The following is a 22,582-nucleotide window of genomic DNA, read 5'->3' on the forward strand; positions in this document are numbered from 1 at the left end:
GACCCTACCAGTGTACCCAAAAGTGGTACCCTGAGAACACAATTGGTCTCTCTAAATTTTAAATTTTATGGTTTTTTTTTTTACTTTTCCAAAAAAGAAGAAGAATCTGATCATGAAAACCAGAGTGCACATGTAATGCAGAAAAAGGAAAGTCAAGCTAGTGAGAAAGACTTTTTTTTCTTTTTTTTTTTTAGACGGAGTCTAGCTCTGTCACCCAGGTTGGAGTGCAGTGGCACGATCTCAGCTCACTGCAAACTCTGCCTCCCAGGTTCTAGCGATTCTCCTGCCTCAGCCTCCCGAGTGGCTGGGATTACAGGTACGTGACACCAAGCTCAGCTAATTTTTTGTATTTTTGGTGGAGATGGGGTTTCACCATGTTGGCAAGGCTGGTCTCGAACGCCTAACCTCAAGTGATCTGCCCGCCTCAGCCTCCCAAAGTGCTGGGATTACAGGCATGAGCCACCACACCAGCCAAAGCTTTTCTTTTTTAAGTGACAATTACCCATAACTAGTCAGTGCCCCTTTTTGTAAAAAGGTGCCGCTTCTATACATGTGTAAATTTATACATTCAACAAGCATTTATTGTGTGTCTACAACGTGCCAAGCGTCGTGCTCGCGATGGTGGCTCAGCAGCCAAGGAAACCTGTAATCCCAGCACTGGTACATGGTGCAGGAGGAGGGGGATGTGTGGGGGCAGAGGGCTCTGTCAAGGGAGGGTGAGTGCTATGGTAGCAAACAGGAAGGACACCTACGGATAAGGGTGGTATCCTGGGGGACTCTCTGGAGGAAGAGACCTCTAAACTGAGACCTCAGTGTCGGCAAAGATGAGAAGCAAGTGGGTCCAGGCAGAAAGAGCAGGCAGCTCGGAACTGTGTGAGATGGGGTGGCACGAGCAGAACCCCAACCTGGAGAGGAGTCTGGACTTCATCTGGTGGGCAATGCTGGGCCGTGTGTGTATGTGGAGGATGAAGAATGGCCCCCAGAGACACCCGGGTCCCAACCTGGAGCCTGTGAATATTACCTTATATGGTAACAGGGACTCTGAAGATGTGATTAAATGAAGGATCTTGAAATGAAGAGACTATCCTGAATTATCGGGGGGGCCTTAAATGTAACCACCAGTGTCCTTATAAGAGGGAGGCTCTGCCCCAGCAGAGAGAAGGCGACATGACAACTGCAGCAGAGTGAGAAATCTGAAGACACTGCACTGTGGACAAAGACGGAGAAAGGGGCCATGAACCTTGAAGGCAACTCACAAGCCGGGAAAGGCAAGGACACAGATTTGCCCCAGAGCCCCTGGTGCGAGCAGAGCCCTACCACCGGCTCAGTTTTGGCCCAGAGAAACTGACTTCAAACTTCTGGACTCCAGAATATGAGTATTACATTTCTGTTGTTTCAAACCACCAAGACCGTAGTCATTTTTCTCGGCAGCAAGAGGAAAACCAGGGGAATTCCGAGGGCAGGGATGCGATCTGATGCGCATTTTAGAAAGGTCACCCACCTAGCGCCTTGCTTTGTGGAGAAATAATCCGGGAGAAGAGCGGCCACGGGACCAGTTGCCAGGCTGGAGCCCGAGTTGGAGAGACAGACTCTAGAGAGTTCGAAGAGGAAGAGGAAAGTCGTGATGTGGAAAGCACACCCTCTTGTGCTGCCGGTGTGCCGGGTGTGCTGCAGGATGAAACGTGGGGTGACAGGCAGGGTCCTGGTGATACACGGGCTGCTGGCGAGGACCGCAATGTAGGCAGAGGTGCCACCTTCACAGTCGCTGATGTGAGGACCGAGACTGAGTTTCAGGCAGGCCCATGGAAACTTCCAGTGCAGATAACCAGAAGTACAGTAGGCCTGGGACCCCAGAGAGCGATTCCTGGCATGTGAGGTCAGGGAAGAGGATGAAGTCATCAAGAAAGAACAGAAGGGGCGAAGCGGGCAGGGCTGAGGGCAGGGTTCTGATTAACCCAGTGGGTCAGCATGGCCAGAGGAAGGAGTCCCTGGAGAAAGAGGGAAAACAGGAGACATGGTACCAAGGAAGCCCAGGAAACCAAGGAAGCCTAGGGGCCTTGAGAAGGAGGCCAAGGTCAGCAGAGCCAGGAGCTGGTGGTCGGAGTCCAAGGAAGGGGAATCCTGAGTAGCCTCTGTTAAACCACACAAAGGTCATGGGGGATCTCAGCCAGGCTGATGGCACAGCCTGGTTGGAGTGGAAATCAGGTGAGCAGCGCCTGCTGTCAGCAGCCCTTCTCACTCTCAACACTGGAGTCTTTCTTCAGCCAGAGGAAATGTTATTCTATCTTTCTTTGATTATTTTCCCTCTTCCTCCCACTCTTGGTTCTTTTTTGAGACAGTGTCTGGTTCTGTCACCAGGCTGGGGTACAGTGGAGCCATCATAGCTCACTGCAGCCTCAAACTCCTGGTCTCAAGCGATCCTCCCACCTCAGCCTCCCGAAGGGACTGCAGGCATGAGCCACCACACCCAGATAATTTTTTCTTAATTTTTCTTTTATAGAGACAGGGTCTTGTTATGTTAACCAAGCTGGTCTTGAACTCCTGGCCACAAGTGATTCTCCCACCTCAGCCTCCCAAAGTGCTGGGATTATAGTGAACCACTACACCCAGTCCATTCTTGGTTCTTCTGCGATCTCTTCTCTAGCACTATGCATCCATCCATCCCAGCAGCTACCCTCTATCTCCTTATTTTTCTCAGAATTCTCCAGCTAATCTAATTCACCAACTGAATTTTCTCCAGGACTCTTTCTTTCTTTGCCTCCAACATAACCTATCATTTGGTCATTTAGTTCTGCATCTATCCTGCTCTTAAGACAATTATTTTTGATACCATGTCTTCTTAAATCCACTGAGAATACCAGTTAGAGAATTTGATTCTTAAACCTATTTGGTTGTGCAGAAAAAAATAGAGCAACAAAACAATAAACATAGAGAAATAGACCCAAATATATCTGGGAACATGGATTGTAAGTAGCAGTTCTAAATAGCAGGGGAAAGGTAGCTTAATTTTTAAAAATATCACTAGAGAATTGGCTGGCCTTTGGAAGGGGGAAGACAGGGAAGCGAAATCACTACCTTACTCCTTCCACCAAAAGAAATAATTGAATAGAAAAATTAAGCACTAAAAACTAAAATGCTGAAGACATTGATACCAATCTGTGAAAATTTTCAACTTCTGTTTAGAAAAAAGAGTACGCTATACAAAGTCAAAAAGGCGAATTAAAAACTGGGGGAAAATATTTATAAAACATATGATAAAGGGCTAATGTCCTTAATACATAAAGGGCTTTAATAAATCAGTAAGAAAAAGGTCCTATGCTCATGTATAAAATGGGAAAAGGACATGCACAATAGTTCATGGAAAACTCAATACAAGTAATTAATAAATCCGTGAAACGGTGTTCAACTTCCCTCATGTCCCTCTTTTTACTTACCAGATTGGTACAAATCAGTCTGGTGGCCCCAACTGTGGGAATTTTCTAGGGCTCAGCCACTCTCTACCTGTTGGGTGATCTCACGAAAGCCACAGCTATAACTCCGACCTATGGGCTCATGTTGCCCCATCTTTGTCTATGGCCTGACTTCTCCCCACCTTTTCTCTTACTTGTACATTTCTTGGGAAAAGAGTGTTAAGAAAATATTTACATAGGCTACCCCATAGTTGAACTGAAATTATAGGTAGGTGACTCTAGGACCCAGTTCCTCTTTTGCCCACCTTAGGGCATCTGCAGCTTTCTTCACAAACTTTCCAACCACCCTCACAAAGCACTGACTCCCTGCAGCCAGCTAAAGAAACTAAGCTACATTCACATCCACCTTAGGGCAAACAGCAGCAGCAGCAGCACTAACAGAGGACCGGAAATTCACAGTTAATTCTGATAATCCTTAAACAGAGCATTGTTCTCACACAAGGAAGGTCAGAGGAAGAAGCTTGGTGGAACAGGAATGTGGACTCAATTGGATTCAACTGGACACTTCCTCTGAGGGTGTCTGCCAGTATCTGTGGCCTTGGAGACAGGGATTCGTTCAGCTGGCTGGTTGCAACGCTTCTGCCTCCCCTGTTATTATCCAGAATTTATGGTGCTCTCCTGGGCTCCAAAACGCCTTGTAAGAACCATTTACGATCATCACTTCCCACAGTGCCTTGGGAATACAGACTAATGGTTGTTATGTCTTATAGGAGGGAAACTGAGGCAAGGAGGAATGAGGGACTTCCCACATCAGCCAGCATCTAGGCACAGAATCAAAATACCTCATAGTCTACCACACAGAGAAAGGAGAAGAGGGGCAGAAAGGGGACAAGAAAGAAGAGGCAGAATTTACACAAATCCTTTTTTTTTTTGAGACAGGGTCTCATTCTGTCACCCAGGCTGGAATGCAGTGGCACAATCACAGCTCACTGCAGCCTTGATCTCTTGGGCTCAAGTGATTCTGTCACCTCAGTCTCCCGAGTAGCTGGGACCACAGGTGCACGCCACCATACCTAGCTAATTTTTTATTTTTTATGGAGATGGAGACTCGCGATGTTGCTCAGGCTGGTTTCAAACTCCTGGCCTCAAGTGATCCTCCTGTTTTGGCTTCCCACAGTGCTGTGATTAAAGGTACGAGCCACCTCTCCTGGCTCAAAAATCTTTTTTAATATCGAGCTGGTCTTTGGAAGTCAAAAACATATTTAAATCTACTGAACTTCCTCTATGAACATAGTTACTTAACCCCTCTAGAATTATAAATCAGTACTTCTTTTTAGAAACAACACTTTAGAAAATAAAGCATATATTGAATGTCTACTGACCACAAAGCATGTCTACTAAAATAGCTAGAGATGTGAGCTTGCCTCATTGAGACATGAGCCTCCCAGGTTCCAGTCATGCTGGAACCCTGTTGGGGCTACCAACCAGTCAGTTTTCCCTCTGGCACTGGCTTCATGCTTCGTTAGAATGTTCCAGATTCTCCTCTGCTCCATTAAATGCCTGGGCAATGCATTCTGCTTGTCCGTGGAATTCAGCTGGTTACGTGGAGACCCACTCATGACTTCCTGACTGCCTGAAAGACAACTTGTGGGTAAGACCTTCCCTAAGACCCAAGAGCACGTCTTTACAAAGGGAAGGTCTTAGCAGGACAAAGGGAAGGTCCTCTGGCCGTTTAATATGATGTGGTGGCACATCGTATTAGTTCACAGATTAGTTCACGTATTAGTTCATCATAAAGTTCACAGAGAACTTTCTGAGCCTACTTTTTATGCTCTGTGAGTGTGCCCATGCACCCCCTCAGACCCAGATTCACATGTTCTAGCCTCGACCCTCATCAAAACTTACCTCCCCCTATAAACGAACCCTGAGGCCCCTGGACAACGTAGGGACAGGCACTCCCACTTCGGCCTGCCCTTCAGCACAGCACGTACCCCACACAGAAGTCACCTGCTGGTGTTTCTGTCCCCCCGTGGGCCTGGAGCTTCCTTTCTGGTCCGCAGCCCCCAGCTCCCAGCCTGGGCCTCTCTCCCGCACCTGGGTTACCGTGATTACTGCTTCCAGGAAGGGGATGGGATCAGCAGTCCGTCCAGGGACACTAACCTGCTACCTTAGGCCAGGGGATTCCAAGAAACTGAGCCTGAGAGAAAGCTTTGGCATGTGATTTATTGTGCAGGTGTTTTCAGGAGAAACTGGTAAGGGAGTTGGGGAGGCAGGACGCGGACAGCGGGAGGAGCTAGGAATGAGGTGGGTTCAGCTGGAGCCCAGCCACAGCTGATCCCTTGGGGAGCTCTGTGGTGTGAAGGGCCCCCAGAGTTGTCCTACTTGGAGGCGGGCAGGTGGCGCTTCTAGACCACTGCGTGTCCGTTACTGGCAGAGAGCCAGCCCCTAGGCATTTCCCTGCAAGAGCAATTCTCAGGAAACGTGTGCAGCTAAGACCCAGCACCGTCAACACGCACAGCATGCCACAGATTAAGGGGGCCTGGGTGGTACAGCAGCATCCATTACACCTGCTCCATATCAAGATTGAAGCAACTACTGGGTCTCTCACTGTCCCCCACTCACTCTCCAGTTGGGAGGAAACAGCTGCCCACTCAGGACCAGCCTGGTGCTGGAGCCTAGGCTGCAGGAACAGGGTCAGCATCGCCCAAGCTCTGGACCAGCTGAAGCTGCAGCAATTGCACGAAGCATCCTTTCCCTGCCTTTCCGCAGACCCCACTCGCAGGTGTTTCCAGCCTCCCACACGAGGCCTCCCCAAGAATAAATGCAGGGCTGGCCAAGCCCTTGAAATTCACAGGCTCAGCTTCCTGAGAGGAGAGCGCACACCAAGTCCTCAAGACGCTCTCGGAGGTGGGAGAGGCATCTGGAGCTCCCACCAAAGACAGTAGATTCCCCTCTGCTGTTAGGTCTTGCTTCCTCCAAACGCTCCATGGTCAGGATCCCGGAGAATGTGCCACCTTTCCTTGGTCTCAGAGCATCCCCAGGACCCTGGCTCAACCTACATGGTTTCACTTCCAGCCTGGAGACCCAGCACCTCTCATCTTGTTTATGAATTGGGAAGTCCTCCAAGGGAGGGGCAGCCCTGGCAGGAAAGTCCAGGGTGAGAGAGGGGAAGAGCTCCCTTTGGTGGTCACTTTTGCTTCTTGTTTTCTGAATTGTCTTCCTGGTTGTAGAGCAGGGGCCAGGCCCCAACCACCCCCCTCTCAGCTCCCAGTGGGGGTAAGGGAGGGAGAGCAACAGTTGTTCTATAGGATCCAGGCAGCCCGAGTCTCTGAGACAGGCTTGGGGAGGAGAGGGCTTTCCATGGAGAATTCCTGGGGTGGCAAACCCCACAGAGCCACCACCTGACCAGCAGGAGGGCTGGGCACTTGCCAAAGCCTTGACTGAAACCAAGGATGGGGGGCAGTGGGAAGAGGTGGCTTACAGACACCCGACATCGCAGGGATTCTGACTCTGGGTGCTCATTAAACTCCCAGAGCAGGGGCAGGGAGGGAGTAGAGAAAGGGGTTGCTTTAAAAATCCTGATGTCAGTGAGGGCATGGTGGCTCCTGCCTGTAATTGCAGCACTTCGGGAGACCATGGCACAAGGATGGCTTGGGTCCAGGAGTTCAAGATCAACCTGGGCAACATAGGGAGACCCCATCTCTACAAAAAATTAAAAAATAAAAAATTAGCCAGGCACGGTTAATGCCTGTGGTCCTAGCAACTCAGGAGGTGCACCCCTGTAGTCCTAGCTACTCAGGAGGCTGAGGTGGGAGGATCGCTTGAGCACAGGAGTTCGAGGTTGCAGTGGGCTATGATGGTACCACTGCACTCCAGTCTGGGTGATGGAGTGAACCCCTGTCTTTAAAAAATAAAATAAAATAAAATCCTGACATCCAGATTGCAGCCCAGATCAATCACATCAGACTCTAGGGGAGGGGCCCAGGCAGAAGCATTTTCAAAGCTTCTAGTGTACATCCAGGGCTGAGCACCACTGTGGAACCTGTAGAGAAAGAACTGTGTAGACTGAGGACATCACCATAAGTATTTCAAAGCAGCCCTTCAAGAAAGGAAGGGGTGGAATTTTCTAAAAACAAACTGAGTTGGGTATTTAGCACCGTCTCCCTGCTACTAATATTTCCAAGAAGAAAGGGGACAGTGTAGAGCGTCCTGCAGGGTCCATGTGTGCAGGCACTGAGCTGATGCAAAGGGCTCCTTCTAGCAAGCCAGGGCACCATGTCACAGAAGCCGGACCCCAGCCCCAGGCCCCAGGTCTGATGCAAAGGAAACGCTCACCGGGGGCCTATAGCTTCCCCTTTTGGGGCCTGTGCACGCCTCTTCTCTGAGCCCTGCACCTCTCTCTGAGGACACCCTGGATCTCCTGGGTTGGAGAAGAAAGTTGCTGGGCACAGTGCTTTCCACTACAGTGTTAAAGACCAACTGGCCAGGTCTCCTGAGGGAATCTGCTTTGTAACCAAGCAATGGCAGAGGAGATAGTGCTGATCCCTCTGCACTTCGGACTCCTCGTAGTGGGGCAGGAAGCGGTGTGGATGGCAAACAGGAAACCCCAGCCCCATTGCACCACATGAGGAAGGAGACTTGAGCTACAGGCTGGGGCCCTGCCAAGACCTAGAGATGGTAAGAGATGCCAGATCATGCTTCCCAAACCCAAGCCTGTCCTGGGCATGGGCGAAATGCAGGCTGCCTCAGAAGGAAATGGCACACTCTGCCTTCCTGCATTATGGAACAGAAGCCCCATCACTGCTTGGACTCTTTTAACCCCTACACCAACCTCATTAAGAAAGAAACTTTATTATCCTCATTTTGCAGCTGAACAGTTGAGGCACAAAGAAGCTATGCCACTTGCCCCAAGACACACAGCTAGGAAGGGGCGGAGCTGAGGCTCAAATCCAGGGCGGTGCAGCTGCCAAGCGGAACCCAACAATAGACTACAACTTCTCTTGAGGTGGTAAGGAAGAAAGTGCTTTCAGCCAAAAATCAGTCAACCCAACTGTATTCTGGAGGAGTGGTTCTCCCACTTGAGTGTGTATTGGAATCCCTCTGAGGGCTTGTTAAAATACAGATTGCAGGTCCCTTTGGCCCAGTTTCTGATTCAGTAATTCTGGGGTGGGGTCTGAGAAGGTGCAGTCCTAATAAGCACCCGGGGCTGCTGCTGCTGCTGGTAGCTGGTTCTAGGTGCTTTATCTTAGTCCCTCCAAGAACCTCATGGGGAAGGCTTCACTTTAGCCATTTTACAGATGAGGAAACAGAAGGTCCCAGAGGTTAGGTGGCTTGTCCCAGGTGGCAGAGCCGACACGAAGCCCAGTGCTCTCCTATGGCTCTCTGGCTGAGCGCTGGATCTGAGAGGCTCACTATGGAGCAGCAGGAGCAGGTTGGCTCCAGTTACCAGCCCACAGCAGGCTGGGGGGTCCTGGGGATGGGAGGTGAGTGAGTGACCAGCCTAGAGGACAAGCTGTGGAAAAAGCAGACCCTGCAGGGGCCAAGGAGAGAGGCCCAGAGCCACAGGTCGAGGACGTGGGTACTTGCAGTCACAGAGCCATCGACTCTCAGTCCCGTATCACACACTGGGTGGGACACTGAGGGGACAATGCACTACCCCTCCCACTCACAGGCCCCACAGACCATCCCCACCCCATTCCCAGAAAAGCCTCGATGCTTGGTAAATGACAGGTACAGGCCCTTCCTGGCAAGCTACCCCACTCCCATCCCCGGACCTGCCCCTGCCTGGCCCACCGACACAGGAGGAACTGAGACGCACCAAGAGCCATGCTGGGGTTTCTTCACGCAGGTCAGCCTACGAAGCCCCGGCTTTTCCACCACCAACTGCGGCCCAGCCCAGCCCTCCCTGCCCAAGCCTGGGTTCCCAGACGCGACTGCGGGAGATGGGAGGAAGCAGTCCTGGGACTCCTGCCGGAAAGGCCTGCCTCCAGCTCCACACCAGTGGGCGGGTGGCCAGGTGAGTGACCCAGAAGGCCACCACTGGGCCCACCCAGACAATGGCCTCACAGGCCAGAGGAACAGCCACACGTTTACAGGGAAGCCCCACCGGTGTCCACAAGTGCCTGACCTTTAGGATGGATGTTGTAGAAGGAAACTCAGAGCCCTTAGCCTCTAATCAGAGAGCCAGGGCGCTGAAGCAGGACAAAAAAGGAAGCATAGAGGAAGCACAGACTCCAGAAAGAAGCAGCTGTGTGTGCGTGGGTGTGAGCATAGCTCCCGGTGTGTGAGTGAGAGTCCAGTGTGTGGATGGAGGGTGTGGTTGGGGGGTGGTGTATCGCTGTGTGTGTGTGTGTGTGTGTGTATGGAGGGTATGGTTGGGGGGTGGTGTATCGCTGTGTACGTGTGTATGTGTGTGTCCACATGCATGGCGTGTGTGCTTGGTATGTGTAGAACTAGACTCTGGCTCAGAGAAACTAAAGACCTAGAATGCTAACCAGCCAAGACAGCCTCTCATGGGTTCCAATTCAACCAAGTGACAAATTCCTTGTGGCTGTGGAACCCAAGGGGAGAGTGGGAAGTTGGCGGAGACAACACTGGCCCCACTAAAGCAAATAAGACGAGATACTCCCTGGCCTGCATTTCTCAAAGCCAAGCCAGTTTACAGGGTAGTTTTAATGTCTACCTGGGGAAGAGCAAGGTAAGCTTTCCTCCCGTCCAGTAACTACGGGATTTAAGGGAGGCCACCCTGCAGAGAGCGCCCGAGGCCTGTGTCCCCAAGTGCTCCTGCTGGCCTATCTGAGGGTTCTTCTCCCAGCTTTGCAGACAGAGAGACAGACTGATCCAAGCAGGTAAGGAGGGGCTGGCTCCCGGTCCCCTGTTTCCTACAAGTTCAGATTTCTTTGGTAGCCACACTTCCTGTTTACTGCGTGGTTTCCAAGTCACAGGCCACTCAGACTCATCTCTGACTTCACATCCCCTTCCTCAAGGGAACCCCAGCATTCTTCCTTTTTTGGTGCTATAGGCTGAGACTCTGAGCTCTGTGTGCAGCGATCTTGGGGTTTCCTCTACTCGCCACCTGGGGACAGGACTGAAAACCCAAAAGCTAAGATCGCTGGCCTCCACCCCCAGACCCCAGCAGGTTCCTTGGAGTTGAAAAGCAGTGAGTGGGAAGAGCAAAGGAAGTGCTGGGTGTGTCCAGAGCCCTCCGGTGTGGTGGGGGCAGCAGTCACTGCGGCGCATCTGACATCCCCCCTCCTTTAACCTCGAGTTAACGCACCCAGCAACATGTGTGGGGAAATTCCCCGCTCACAGCAAATCTCAAACCCCTCCTAGTGCCAGGAGAAATGGCACATCGGGGGGTTTCCAGACCATTTCCAGGGGAAGTTTGCCACAGTAGCACATTCACACCTTCCTCTGTCTACCCTGGGCACAGCTGACCAGCCCTAAAGGAAAGTCAGCCCCATGTAAAGCAGAACTGCTCCTCCACACGGCCTGCAAAGGCGGCTCTATCAAACCTCTGTACACGCCCACGACTGCCTAAGATTCAAAGGGCAGCTGCCCACTAGGCAGGGCCAGGTGAAGAGATCGTGAGTGCTCTCCCAGGCTCACGCTCTTACCAACTCACTGGAGGAGCCGCGGGCACTTCAGGGAACTCACCTAACAAGGAACTCACAGCATTTGCCTCAGAGCAAATGTCCCAGAGAAAAGCCACCTGACCCACCCCCGTGACCCCGGAATACAGTCATGTGACCTGGTTTCCCAGTTCTGGGTCCCGCAGTTTCCTGAGCTGACCTGCGGGCACACTCTGCCTCACCAGCCCCCCACTCCGTGGCACCATGGCCCCGACTGTACACAAAAGAGCCATCCTTGCCCCAAATGTCTGTGTGATCAGCTGTAAGGCCCTACATGGCACTTTAGGAAGGGGCACTGATTATCTGAGGCTACCACCCATCTCCCCAGAGTACTTGAGGCCTCGTGGACCCCACCAAAGCCCCCTGCATCCCATGCCATGCTATGGACAAAACATTCAACAGCCAGCCCTACAGCCGCTGGGATGGGTGTTTAACAGGGCAGGGGTTTGGCACACACAAAGGATGCTTGAAATAGAAAGGCAGAGACCCTCCTTCTCGAGCTTCAAGGAAGCTAGTCTCCACACAACTCCACTTCTACCTGGTTTGAATCTCTCTCTCTCTGCATGGCAGCTGCTCCATCAAAGTCACGGCGAATCATGAGCCCACCCTTCCAAACCCATCACCACACAGAAAACCCTGAGATTCAGCAGCAGGGGGTCTGGGCCCCATGGGCCAGCTGCCAGCAGCCAGCAAGTCATGCTGTGGTCAGCTCCCAAGCCAGTGGTGCTGCACACCTGCATCCTGGCCACTTTCGTCCTGTGAGGCTGAGATGGAGGCAGCACCCTGACACTGCCCGGGCCGGGAAGGATAGTCAGGACCACATGACCCAGCCTGAGACTGAATCACCAGGGGCCAAATACCACAACTGTCTGCCAGGGCTTCCCTTTCCTTTCTATTACATAAGTAACATAAACATTTTTTTGTTTTATTTTTAAAATATAGGTCAGGTTCCATGGCTCACACCTGTGATCCCAGCAATTTGGGAGGCCGAGACAGGAGCATCGCTTGCATGCAGGAGTTCAAGACCAGCTTGGGCAACATGGCAAAATCTTGTCTCTACAAAAAATAAAAAATTAGCCGGGTGTGGTGGCATGCACCTGTAGTCCCAGCTACTTGGGAGGCTGAGGTGAGGTGGGAGGATGACTTGAGCCCAGGAAGTGGAGGCTGCAGACAACCATGACTGTACCAGTGCACTCTAGCAAGGGCAACAGAGTAAGACCCTGTCTCAAAAACAAAAATGAAAAATATATATAGATAAATGAAAAGATTAATATCCACAAAAGGACAAATATTGTTTGATCCCATTTAGATGAGGTAGCTAGAAGAGGCAAATTCATAAAGACAGTAAGTAGACTAGAAGCTGCCAGGAGCTGGAAGGAGATAGGAATGAGGGGGTTATTGTTTAATGGGTACGGAGTTTCTGTTTGGAATGACAAAAAAGTTCTGGACATGGATAATGGTGATGGGTTGTACAACATTGTGAATATAGTTAATGCCACTAATTTGTACACTTAGAAATGGCTAAAAGGGTAAATTTTATGGTATGCATATTTTACCACAATAAAAAATAAAAATAAACTATTACATATGAAAAAAGATGAAGATTGAAATCTCCCAAAACTTCACCACCCAGAGATAATCACTATTAACATTTTACCATACATCCTTCCAGATGCTAATATAAATGGGTGATACAGTTTGTAAAAATAGCACACAGTCTGGTAACCTGCTTCTTAAAAACATATCATATTCTGGTGGCTCACACCTGTAATGCCAGCACTTTGGGAGACCAAGGCAGGTGGATCACCTGAGATCAGGAGTTCAAAACCAGCCTGGCCAACATGGTGAAATCCCATCTCTACTAAAAATACAAAAAATTAGCCGGGCGTGGTGGTGCACCTGTAATCCCAGCTACTCGGGAGGCTGAGGCAGGAGAATTGCTTGAACCTGGGAGGCGGAGATTGCAGTGAGCTGAGATCACACCATTGCACTCCAGCCTGGGCAACAAGAGTGAAACTTCGTCTCAAAAAATATATATATCATATTCTTCCATGTTAATAGCTACACACCTACAGCCTATGTTTTTGTAGCCACATGGTATTCCAAAGTATAGATATGCCATGGTTAACTAATGTATGACTGTTGAGCATTTGGTCTCCATTTGTCACTATGGAGTGTTGTCATTATTATAAATAATGCTGCGAGGGACATCCCCCTATACATACTTTTCTGCATTTATCCAATTACATCCCTAGGGGAAGAATTCCTAGGGGTGGGACTGCTGAGTCAGGGACTTGTTTGGGAGGGTTGTCAACAGGGCATTAAGAGTTAAATTACACCAAGATGTTGAATTCTGTCACAGAAAGTTCTCTTTCTCCACACAAACTTTTCTCCAGACCTCCTTCCAAAAAGAGCCAGGTATTAAACATTTACCAGCACATCACTGGTCATAACCTAGGAATGCAAACCGTGAGCAGACTCCACTCGGGTGTCTATAATGTTGCATAGTGATTCAGAAAGGAAGGGACCATCCATTCCGTAAGAAATCTCCCCCTCCCACCTCTCCAGTCCTCCTCTGGAGACACACCATGCTGGAGCCTTGAGGTGAAACTGATATACAAGACAAGCAGGATTATACTGGGTTAATGTCCACTGAATTCCCAGCAGGAAGGACTCTAGGAAGGGCCAGTGCCGGGTGTCTCATGGTGGGTGCCACATATGTAGTCCACACAAAAGGTTTTTTGTCATTAAAGGTTTTTAAAGGTTTTGTTCTTGTATAGACAGAAGGACAAGGCAATGACTCTTCTGAAAGAGGTCAAGGGTTAGAAGGGACACGTGGAATCATTTAATCCCTTGCCTTGGAGATGGGGAAACTGAGAGTCGGAAAGTCTCACAGCATAAATATTTCAATAATCATTAGCCAGACGCAGTGGCTCATGCCTGTAATCACAGCATTTTGGGAGGCTGAGACGGGTGGGTCACTTGAGGTCAGGAGTTCAAGACCAGCCCGGCCAACGTGGTGAAACCCTGTATCTACTAAAAATACAAAAATTAGCTGGGCGTGGTGGCATGCACCTGTAGTCCCAGCTACTTGGGAGGCTGAGGCAGGAGAATCGCTTGAACTCAGGATGTAGAGGTTGCAGTGAGCCAAGATCATGCCACTGTATTCCAGCCTGGGCAACAGAGTGAGACTCCATCTCAAAAAAACAATAATAATTATAATCATTAAATGCACCCCAGAAGTACCTCACATGCGGGTGAGGTTCAACCGGTTCAGGGCAGTGCTTGAACATATGCCATGTCTTGGATGCCTAGTACAAATCTTATCCTCCCCTTCCCATGTACAGAATTGGAAATTGAAATCACTGAGGTCACATGCTGACTTAGTCATGGCCAGATGTGTGCTGGGGCCAGCTCCTACTGGCTCTCAGGTGCCAGTGGCGCACAACTCTTCCCAACTGAGTGTTCACTGACACCAGATTGGTAGAGTGAAGTCAGCCCTAGTGGGAATATTTATTTATATCATATAAATTGGAAAGCACCACAAAGCAGGGCTTCCCCCAAAACCCTTACCAAGAGCCAGGTGTTAAATATTTACCAGCACATCACTGGTCACAACCTAGGAATGCACACCATGTGCAGGTGACCTCAGCTTCCTCACCTAACCTAAGAGCAGCCTCTCTCTCCAAGCATTGTAACTCTCTATGTTCCACCAAAATACACACTCCCAAATCCATCATAGCCTGCTTCTAGCCGGCAAATGGTTTTCTACACGCTTGCTATGTGCCAGGCTGAGCACATATGATAGCTCATTTGACCCTCACAATATTGCTGTGAGATAGTTATTATAATTTCCATCTTACAGTTGGGGAAACTGAGTCTTTTCTTTTCTTTCTTTTCTTTTTCTTTTTTTTTTTTTTTTTTTTTTTGAGAGAAAGTTTTGTTCTTGTTGCCGAGGCTGGAGCACAATGGCAAGATCTCAGCTCACTGCAACCCCTGCCTCCCAGGTTCAAGTGATTCTCCTGCCTCAGCCTCCTGAGCAGCTGGGATGACAGGCGCCCGCCACCATGCCCGGCTAATTTTTGTATTTTCAGTAGAGATGAGGTTTCACCATGTTGGTCAGGCTGGTCTTGAACTCCCGACCTCAGGTGATCCACCCTCCTCGGTCTCCCAAAGTACTGGGATTACAGGTGTGAGCCACCGTGCCCGGCCTGAAACTGAAACTTTTAATGACTTTTAACTATAGGTTAAAACCTGTCTTAGATTGGTTTCACCCAAAAGTAGATCGTGAAACAAGAATTCAAGTTCAAGTACAAAGGGAGTGGTAAAGTGAGATGAGGAAGTGAGTGAGCTAACACTATGAGCAGTCGGGATTCAGTCCTGCAGGGGAACTCTTAGAGACAGCACAGAACATGCCCCAAACTTATCCCAACAGAGATGCGAGGAAGCTGGAGTATTTGCACACCTTCTCCCATCAGTCATTGGTTGAGACCAGTGGAACATGGGCAGGAGGCTGACAGCATCTATTACATTATCCAGTATCCCACAGCTAGGAAATGGTAAGATGCAATTCAAACTCCAAATCCAATACTCTTTTCATGACATTTATAAAAATGAGCACTTCACTGAATGCCAACGACGGTTAAAGCACAATGCTGATGAAGTAAATCTACTTTGCCAAATCACTTTGGGTCGACATGTTCAAAGAAAGCACAGGTATTTCTCTGCCAATTTTCACCAATTGAAGGAATAGGAAAAGCCCTGGGAAGTCACTTTGCCTGTTCCACAGGAATGGATGAGCGGGTCTCTCTCTGGTACCACCACAGCTGCCTTGAGCAGCAGTTCCCCAGCCCCAAGCCATCACCCCAAACAGCTGCATCAACCTGTAATGACAGGCTTTAGAGTCTGCCATCCCAGAAATGATAAAAAATGACCCCCTGGCTGCCCAGCCCAAGTCAGAGGATGTGCCACCCTCCTTCCCTGGTGCTTCCTGTCCCATTCCCAACCCCCACCTCACACGGCCACGTGGTCCACGGGAACCCATAAGAGGCCAAATAAATGAAACCAGCAGGGAGACCTGTGGGGGCTCACTCCACCTTGAGGACATTTATACATTCTTCTGGGCCAGGCACAGTGGCTCACACCTGTAATCCTACAGGTGTAAGCTGTGGAGGCTGAGGCAGGAGGATGGCTTGAGCCCAGGTGTTTGAGACCAGCCTGGGTAACATAGCGAGACTTCATCACTATTAAAAAAATAAAAACGTAACTGGGTATGGTGACCTATGCCTGGGGTCTCAGCTACTCAAGAGGCTGAGGTGGGAGGATTGTTTGGGCCCGGGAGATTGAGGCTGCAGTAAGCCATTATTGCACCACTGCACTCCAGCCTGCGCAACAGAGACCCCATGTCAAAAAAATAGATAATAAATACAAATAAAAGGCCGGGCGCGGTGGCTCAAGCCTGTAATCCCAGCACTTTGGGAGGCCGAGACGGGCGGATCACGAGGTCAGGAGATCGAGACCATCCTGGCCGACACGGTGAAACCCCGTCTCTACTAAAAAATACAGAAAACTAGCCGGGCGAGGTGGCGGGCGCCTGTAGTCCCAGCTACTCGGGAGGCTGAGGCAGGAGAATGGCGTGAACCCGGGAGGCGGAGCTTGCAGTGAGCTGAGATCCGGCCACTGCACTCCAGCCTGGGCGCCAGAGCGAGACTGCGCCTCAAAAAAAATAAATAAATAAAAATAAAATAAATAAATAAATACAAATAAAAAATAAAAATTCTTCTTGTAGACAGGGAGGTATTGAAATAGGACAGTGTGTCATTGGAGTAAACAACTGAACCACATTGTGAAGAATATTAGGGAGGTAGCAGGAGGGAATTGCTACTCTCGCTTTATAAACCCAGCTGTGGCAGCTCTCAGCTACTACAGATTGAAGATAGACACTGAACATCTTGTTCCGTTCCAAGCACACTGCTGAGACCTGCCCTGTTTCTCGCTCTGGGGCAGATGAGTCCTGGGACTACTCATGGGGTCACTCAGTCCATCTCCCAGCCTCTCTGTGAGACTCTCTGGCAACCTGACCCTGCCTCTCTGTCCCCACCTCCCACTCAGTAAGGACACTTCCTGCCAAAATATCCTGAAGAGGTCTGAAAGCAATAATCAGGCCCAGGTTCTTTTGTGCTTTGATGACAAGTCCCTTCTCTGGCAAGCAATGTCATCCAGCCCTCTGAGACAGCAGATGCACACCCTGGGCACCTCTCCAGCCGAGTCGCTCAGCCATTCCTAAGCAGCTCACGCATGGAACGCAGACATGAAGCCTGACTCCGGGGCACCAGGAAATAGACCAAGAAGTAAAAGCAAAACCAATAGCAACTGGGATGTCTCAGGTGGGTCAGAGCATCCAAAGGATTGAAAACAAGGCATAGGGTTGTCCACCACACCAACTGACTCCTAAGATGACACAAACTGGCAAGAAGACCTGAACCTCCAAACAGAAGCCATGTAGAGACGCAGAGAGGTAGGCTGTGGAGCACCAGGGACAGAGTGAGGCCATGCTCGGGAAAGTGGGGATGATGCTGGCTGGAGATACAGCAGATGCGGGCACAGCCCCAGTTGGCCAGATGTGGAGGGCACACAGTCCCCTTCTCCTGGAGGAAGGCATGAAAAGGGACTTCAGATCCCTGGTCTCCTCTCAACTAGGCTTCTCAAAGGGGCCATCATGATTCCAACCCAATTTCAACAGCATAAAAATGAGGGGAGTGGAGCACTTGGGATATGTCTAGGCTGCACCCCAAGGCTTACCATGTGTCTCCCCGATATTCCACCTCTGCTCTTCCATCTGCTGAAGGAGGAGCGGAACTCGCCTTCCAGCCTCCCCAGCAGAGGGACTCGTAAGCTGTACCAGTCCACACTGCAGGTGCCCAGGCAGGCTGTACACTATGCCTCCACCTTCTCCCAGGGGAAGAACTCCCACTCTTTCCAAAACTACCCCCTCTCCAAGCTCAGCCATCATTTGAGGCCCTCTTCTACCCCTGTGAGGCCTGCTGGACTGCCACAGCCCCTAGGCATCAGGCTGACCTGTCCAGAGGAGAAAACGCAGCTGCTGCCCACACCCAATGCCCCCACGCAAGGGTCTCTGATCCCAAATGGCCACCACCCAGGTAGATGCCACACTGTGTCCCTGGGACACTACATTTGAACACGAGTGTTTTGGTTTTTTTGAAAATTGACTCTCCTCAAATAACCCGATATATCTTTGCCATATGAAATTTCTTTAATTCTTCAGACCACCTGCAGAAAAAGTGCCTAGTAAGTAAATGTGGATGTATTCGTAAAATAAGCCTAGCTGCAGATTCCTCATCCAGATGTTCCTGAAAGAAGGCCCCTGGCTGTGTCTTCCCGGCTGTTTAAAAGAATCATTGTTTCTTATTCTTTCCTCCCATTGTACTGAGATCAACTGTGGCAGGAACTGGGTCCCCCTCCAGGATAAATTGTTGTTTGTCAGCTGATTGGTTCATACATTCATTCATCATTTACAAGGTACTTACTATAACCCCAGCCTGCCCTAGACACAGCCTCTGCTCTCCCGAAAAAACACGTTCTAGGCGCCAGGATTCCAGATACCTGGGAAATAGAGTGCACGCAGTGATGAGAGGCCTCGTGCTCGGCTTCTCCTGTCACTGAGGCGCAGAGGGGCTGTGGACAGCCCGGACCCACGCAGCGCCCCAGAGGTGAAACAGAACCCTCAGTCTCCCAGTGAGGCCACTGGCACTCTCAGCTGTCCCCAGAACTCTCCGACTTGAGCTGAATGTAAAGTAAGCGCTGGAAATGCAGAAGTAGCCGGGGCCGCCCAGCACCTGCCTCACTTGGGGCAAGAGAAGACGCCAGGCTGAGGTCCCCAGCGACCTCAGGCACCAGCTCCGAAGGAGGGCGGGGAGACCGCAAAGGGGAAGTGCCCGGAGGCCAAGGGCCCCCCGCTCACCCTGTGCCCTTCTGAAGCTCGCTGCCTCCCCGAGCCGGGGACTAGGACCCGCCTCGGGGAAATCTGCCTAGAAGACGGCGGCGCATTGGGGTCGGGCACTCTCTGGGTCTGTCAGGGCCTCCGGAACCCTGCACCTGCCACGCCGCCTCACCTCGCCGGGAAGTCTCAGAGACCCCGGGGATGGGGTGGGAGCACCTTCCCATCGTGGGCTCGAAAAGAAGTAAGGACACCCCCAGGGGTCCGAGAAGCCTCTTTTCTCGGAGGCTTTCCAAGCTCCAAGCCACAACTTTCTTTAGATGCAAGGCAGGCCGGCTGGGGCTTTGCGCCTACACGGCCCCGCAGGGGCGAGGAGGGGGAGTCGGCGCGCCCCGGGAGCTCCGCGGCTGGGGGAAGAAAGAGGAGACAAGAAGCAGGCGAGGACTAAGGGGCTGACCCAGCCGGGATAGGGACCATCGTGGAAAAACTTTGGCGAGGTGGGGGGACGCGGAAAGAGAGTGGCCCGCGCCCTGCACCTTGCGCCTGGCATCCCGCGCCAGTGCCTAGCTCCCAGTGCCCCGCGCCCCGCGCCTTGCCTGCACCCCGAGCCAGCTGCATCGCGCCCGCGCCGCGGGAACCGTGGAGTTGAAAAGTGGGGTCGCCTCGGCCAGGGCTCAAATCCAGCCAGGCTGGGCAGGGCTCAAATCCAGCCAGGCTGGGCAGGCTGTGGCCGCGCGATTGGGGACCGGGCGCCCCGCCCTCCTCGCTCCCCTCCTTTTTCCTCTCCCTCCCTCCTGCCCCTTGGCCTTTTTCAGCCCCTACCGGGTCTGCTAGTCCGCTGTCCCCTCTTTTCTCTCGATCTTCATATCACTCCACACCCCTTCGCCTTGCCTTCGCCTTTCTTCCTCCCCTTCTCTCCCGCCCCCTCCTCTTCTCCCCTCCCCTCTAAGGGCGGAGCTTCTCCCCTCCCTCCCAGACAATGCTGTGGCTGCGTCCCCTTCCCCGCCAGCTCGTCCAGGCTCCCGCCGCCAGCGATTCTTCCGGGTTGGGGGTGGGGAGGGGGTGGGAGTGCAGGGTTGGGGAGGATGAACTGGCTCCCCTCACCTCATTGCTGCTGCCCTCTCCAAGAGGGATGGAGACTTGGCCCAAGCTGCTTGGTTCACCCGGCGCTGTGACAGCCACTCCCAGGGAACAAACACGCTGCCCCACCAAGCCCACCTCCAGCGGCCCGGGTTCCCCAAGCAGAGGCTGTGGGATTTTTTTTTTTTTTCTAACACCCCAGCTTATTCCCAAAAGAGTTTGAGCCAGACAGGGGCTAAACAGGCCCCTTCGACTTGGCGGGCCGGCCAGACGTGACAGCAATGCCAAGGAGGCCAAGTTTCTTTGTCCATTTCTCACCTCCTCCTTTTCCATCCCTGGACCTCCTGGCGCCCCCAGCACACAGGAGGCCCTTGAGCAGCCCGGCTGCAGGTTCCCTATCTGTTCAGAGCTCTCCCCCTCACGTGCCTACCGCCAACCCTGCAGTGTCTACTGACCAAAGGGAAAGGGAGCCTCAGGCCAACCCCCAAGGTACAACCAGCCCAGCTCATCCAGCCTGGAAGCCAAGCATTCTTTGCTAAATTCATTGTTTGGATCTTGGAATGTGTCTCCCTTAGAAACAATGTTATAAATGGTGATCTGCTTCCCAGGCCAACCACAAAAGTCTGTTGAACCCAAAATGCAGCTGTAGGGTGGTGCTGAGAACTGTGTCAGCTACCCTGAAAAAGGAGGCCACTGATCAGCTTTATTTGTAGAAAAAAATATGTATATATCTTCTGGTTCTTTCTTCTTGAGCTATAAACACTATAAATTAAATAAGTTAAAGCTCTCCCATTAAGTTTCCCCATCTGGACCCACTACTCTATTAGTTAAGCTTCTTTCCTTTGCAGGTAATAGAAATAACCTTAGGGGAATGCATTTGCAGATGCAGTGGTTTCTAGATAATCTCATCTAATCTCAGTGTCAGAACTGCATGGAGAGCTCAGTATAAGAGGCAAATCCAGAGCCTAAAGGGCTTCCAGTAACCAGAAAGTCTTCCCTGAGGGGTTCTTTCTTCTCCTTCATCACAGACTGGCCCTCCCTGCACCCCAGACACTTGGTGAAGGGTGGCCATGACTTCTATCACTGGGGCTTGGAGCTCTGCTGTTCAGGAAATCAGACAGATGCCGCTAGAATCTCTTATTCTCTAATCTAATCTCCCAAAAGAGCAGCTCACCCTCCTGTGACGGTGCGGCTAGGGATGAGCTCAGGTTGTCCAAACTGGGCTGCCAGAAATCCTGAACCTAGACCCTATTTAAAAATAAACCCATTACTTTTGTTTTTGTTTTGTTTTGTAATTTTGAGATGGGGTCTCACTCTGTCACCCAGGCTGGAGTGCAGTGGCATGATCATAGCTCACTGCACTCTCAATCTCCTGGGCTCAAGAGACGCTCCTGCCTCAGCCTCCCGAGTAGCTGGAACTACAGGCATGTGCCACCATGCCCAGCTACTTTTTCTATCTTTTATAGAGATGGGGTCTCACTATGTTGCCCAGGCTAGTCTTAAACTCCTGGCCTCAAGCAATCCTCCCCCTCAGGCTTCCAAAGTGCTGGGATTACAAACATAAGCCATCTTGCCAAGTCGTGAACACATTTGTCTGTACTTAGATTCTCCATCTCAGTGAATAAATTGATTGATTGATGGATTCATTCGTGCATGACAACAGAAAACATGTTTCCATTCATCAATTTCTGCCTACCGAAGCCACAGGAGAGAAAGGAATAGCCCTTCATCCTTCATCCTTCAAGGCAGAATAGAGCAACACATTTGAACAGGGATAATATTTTGCATATATTAAACTAATAATTAAAGTCTACCCTTAAACCGTATTTTCTTTATTTTTTCTTGTTTTCTTTCTTTCTTTTTTTTTTTTTTTTGAGATGCAGTTTTGCTTTTGTTGCCCAGGCTGGAGTGCAATGGCGTGATCTTGGCGCACCACAACCTCCTCCTCCCAGGTTCAAGATTCTCCTGCCTCAGCCTCCTGAGTAGCTGGGATTATAGGCATGTACCACCATGCCCGGCTAATTTTTTGTATTTTTTTTAGAGACAGAGTTTCACCATGTTAGCCAGGCTGGCCCAGAACTCCTGACCTTGTGATCCACCCACCTCGGCCTCCTAAAGTGTTGGGATTACAGGCATGAGCCACCGCACCCAACCAGACCATGTTTTCTTATAGGTTTCTACCACCAGAGGACAGACCAAGAGGCTCATGGCCCAGGAAGCAACAGGTGAGCATTGTCTAGAATTGTCTAAAATTCTCCAATAGAAACACAACTTGTGGCTTGGCGCGGTGGCTCACGCCTGTAATCCCAGCACTTTGGGAGGCAGAGATGGACAGATCACAAGGTCAGGAGATGGAGACCATCCTGGCTAACACGGTGAAACCCCGTCTCTACTAAAAATACAAAAAATTAGCTGGGCGTGGTGGTGGGCGCCTGTAGTCCCAGCTACTCGGGAGGCTGAGGCAGGAGAATGGCGTGAACCTGGGAGGCGGAGCTTGCAGTGAG

At 50.9% G+C, this 22,582-nt stretch overlaps 1 protein-coding gene across 2 annotated transcripts in view; it reads right to left on the reverse strand.

Moving 5' to 3' along the window:
- Positions 1 to 19,923, reverse strand: part of RASSF2 (Ras association (RalGDS/AF-6) domain family member 2) — a 45,841-nt gene extending 25,918 nt beyond the window's left edge. Inside the window, exons 1-2 of one of the 2 annotated variants that reach the window (XM_011975257.1) lie at positions 19,821 to 19,923; positions 18,589 to 18,664 (exon numbers count right to left, since the gene is read on the reverse strand). The gene's annotated coding sequence lies outside the window, so the exon portion shown is untranslated. Of the gene's footprint in view, positions 1 to 11,066; positions 11,089 to 18,588; positions 18,665 to 19,820 lie in introns of those variants that run through there. The other variant, XM_011975266.1, reaches the window with a different exon arrangement.
- Between the last annotated feature and the right edge of the window lie 2,659 nt (positions 19,924 to 22,582).

The sequence above is a fragment of the Mandrillus leucophaeus genome, unplaced genomic scaffold (assembly GCF_000951045.1).
Source record: "Mandrillus leucophaeus isolate KB7577 unplaced genomic scaffold, Mleu.le_1.0 Scaffold101, whole genome shotgun sequence".
Taxonomy (NCBI): Eukaryota; Metazoa; Chordata; class Mammalia; order Primates; family Cercopithecidae; genus Mandrillus; species Mandrillus leucophaeus.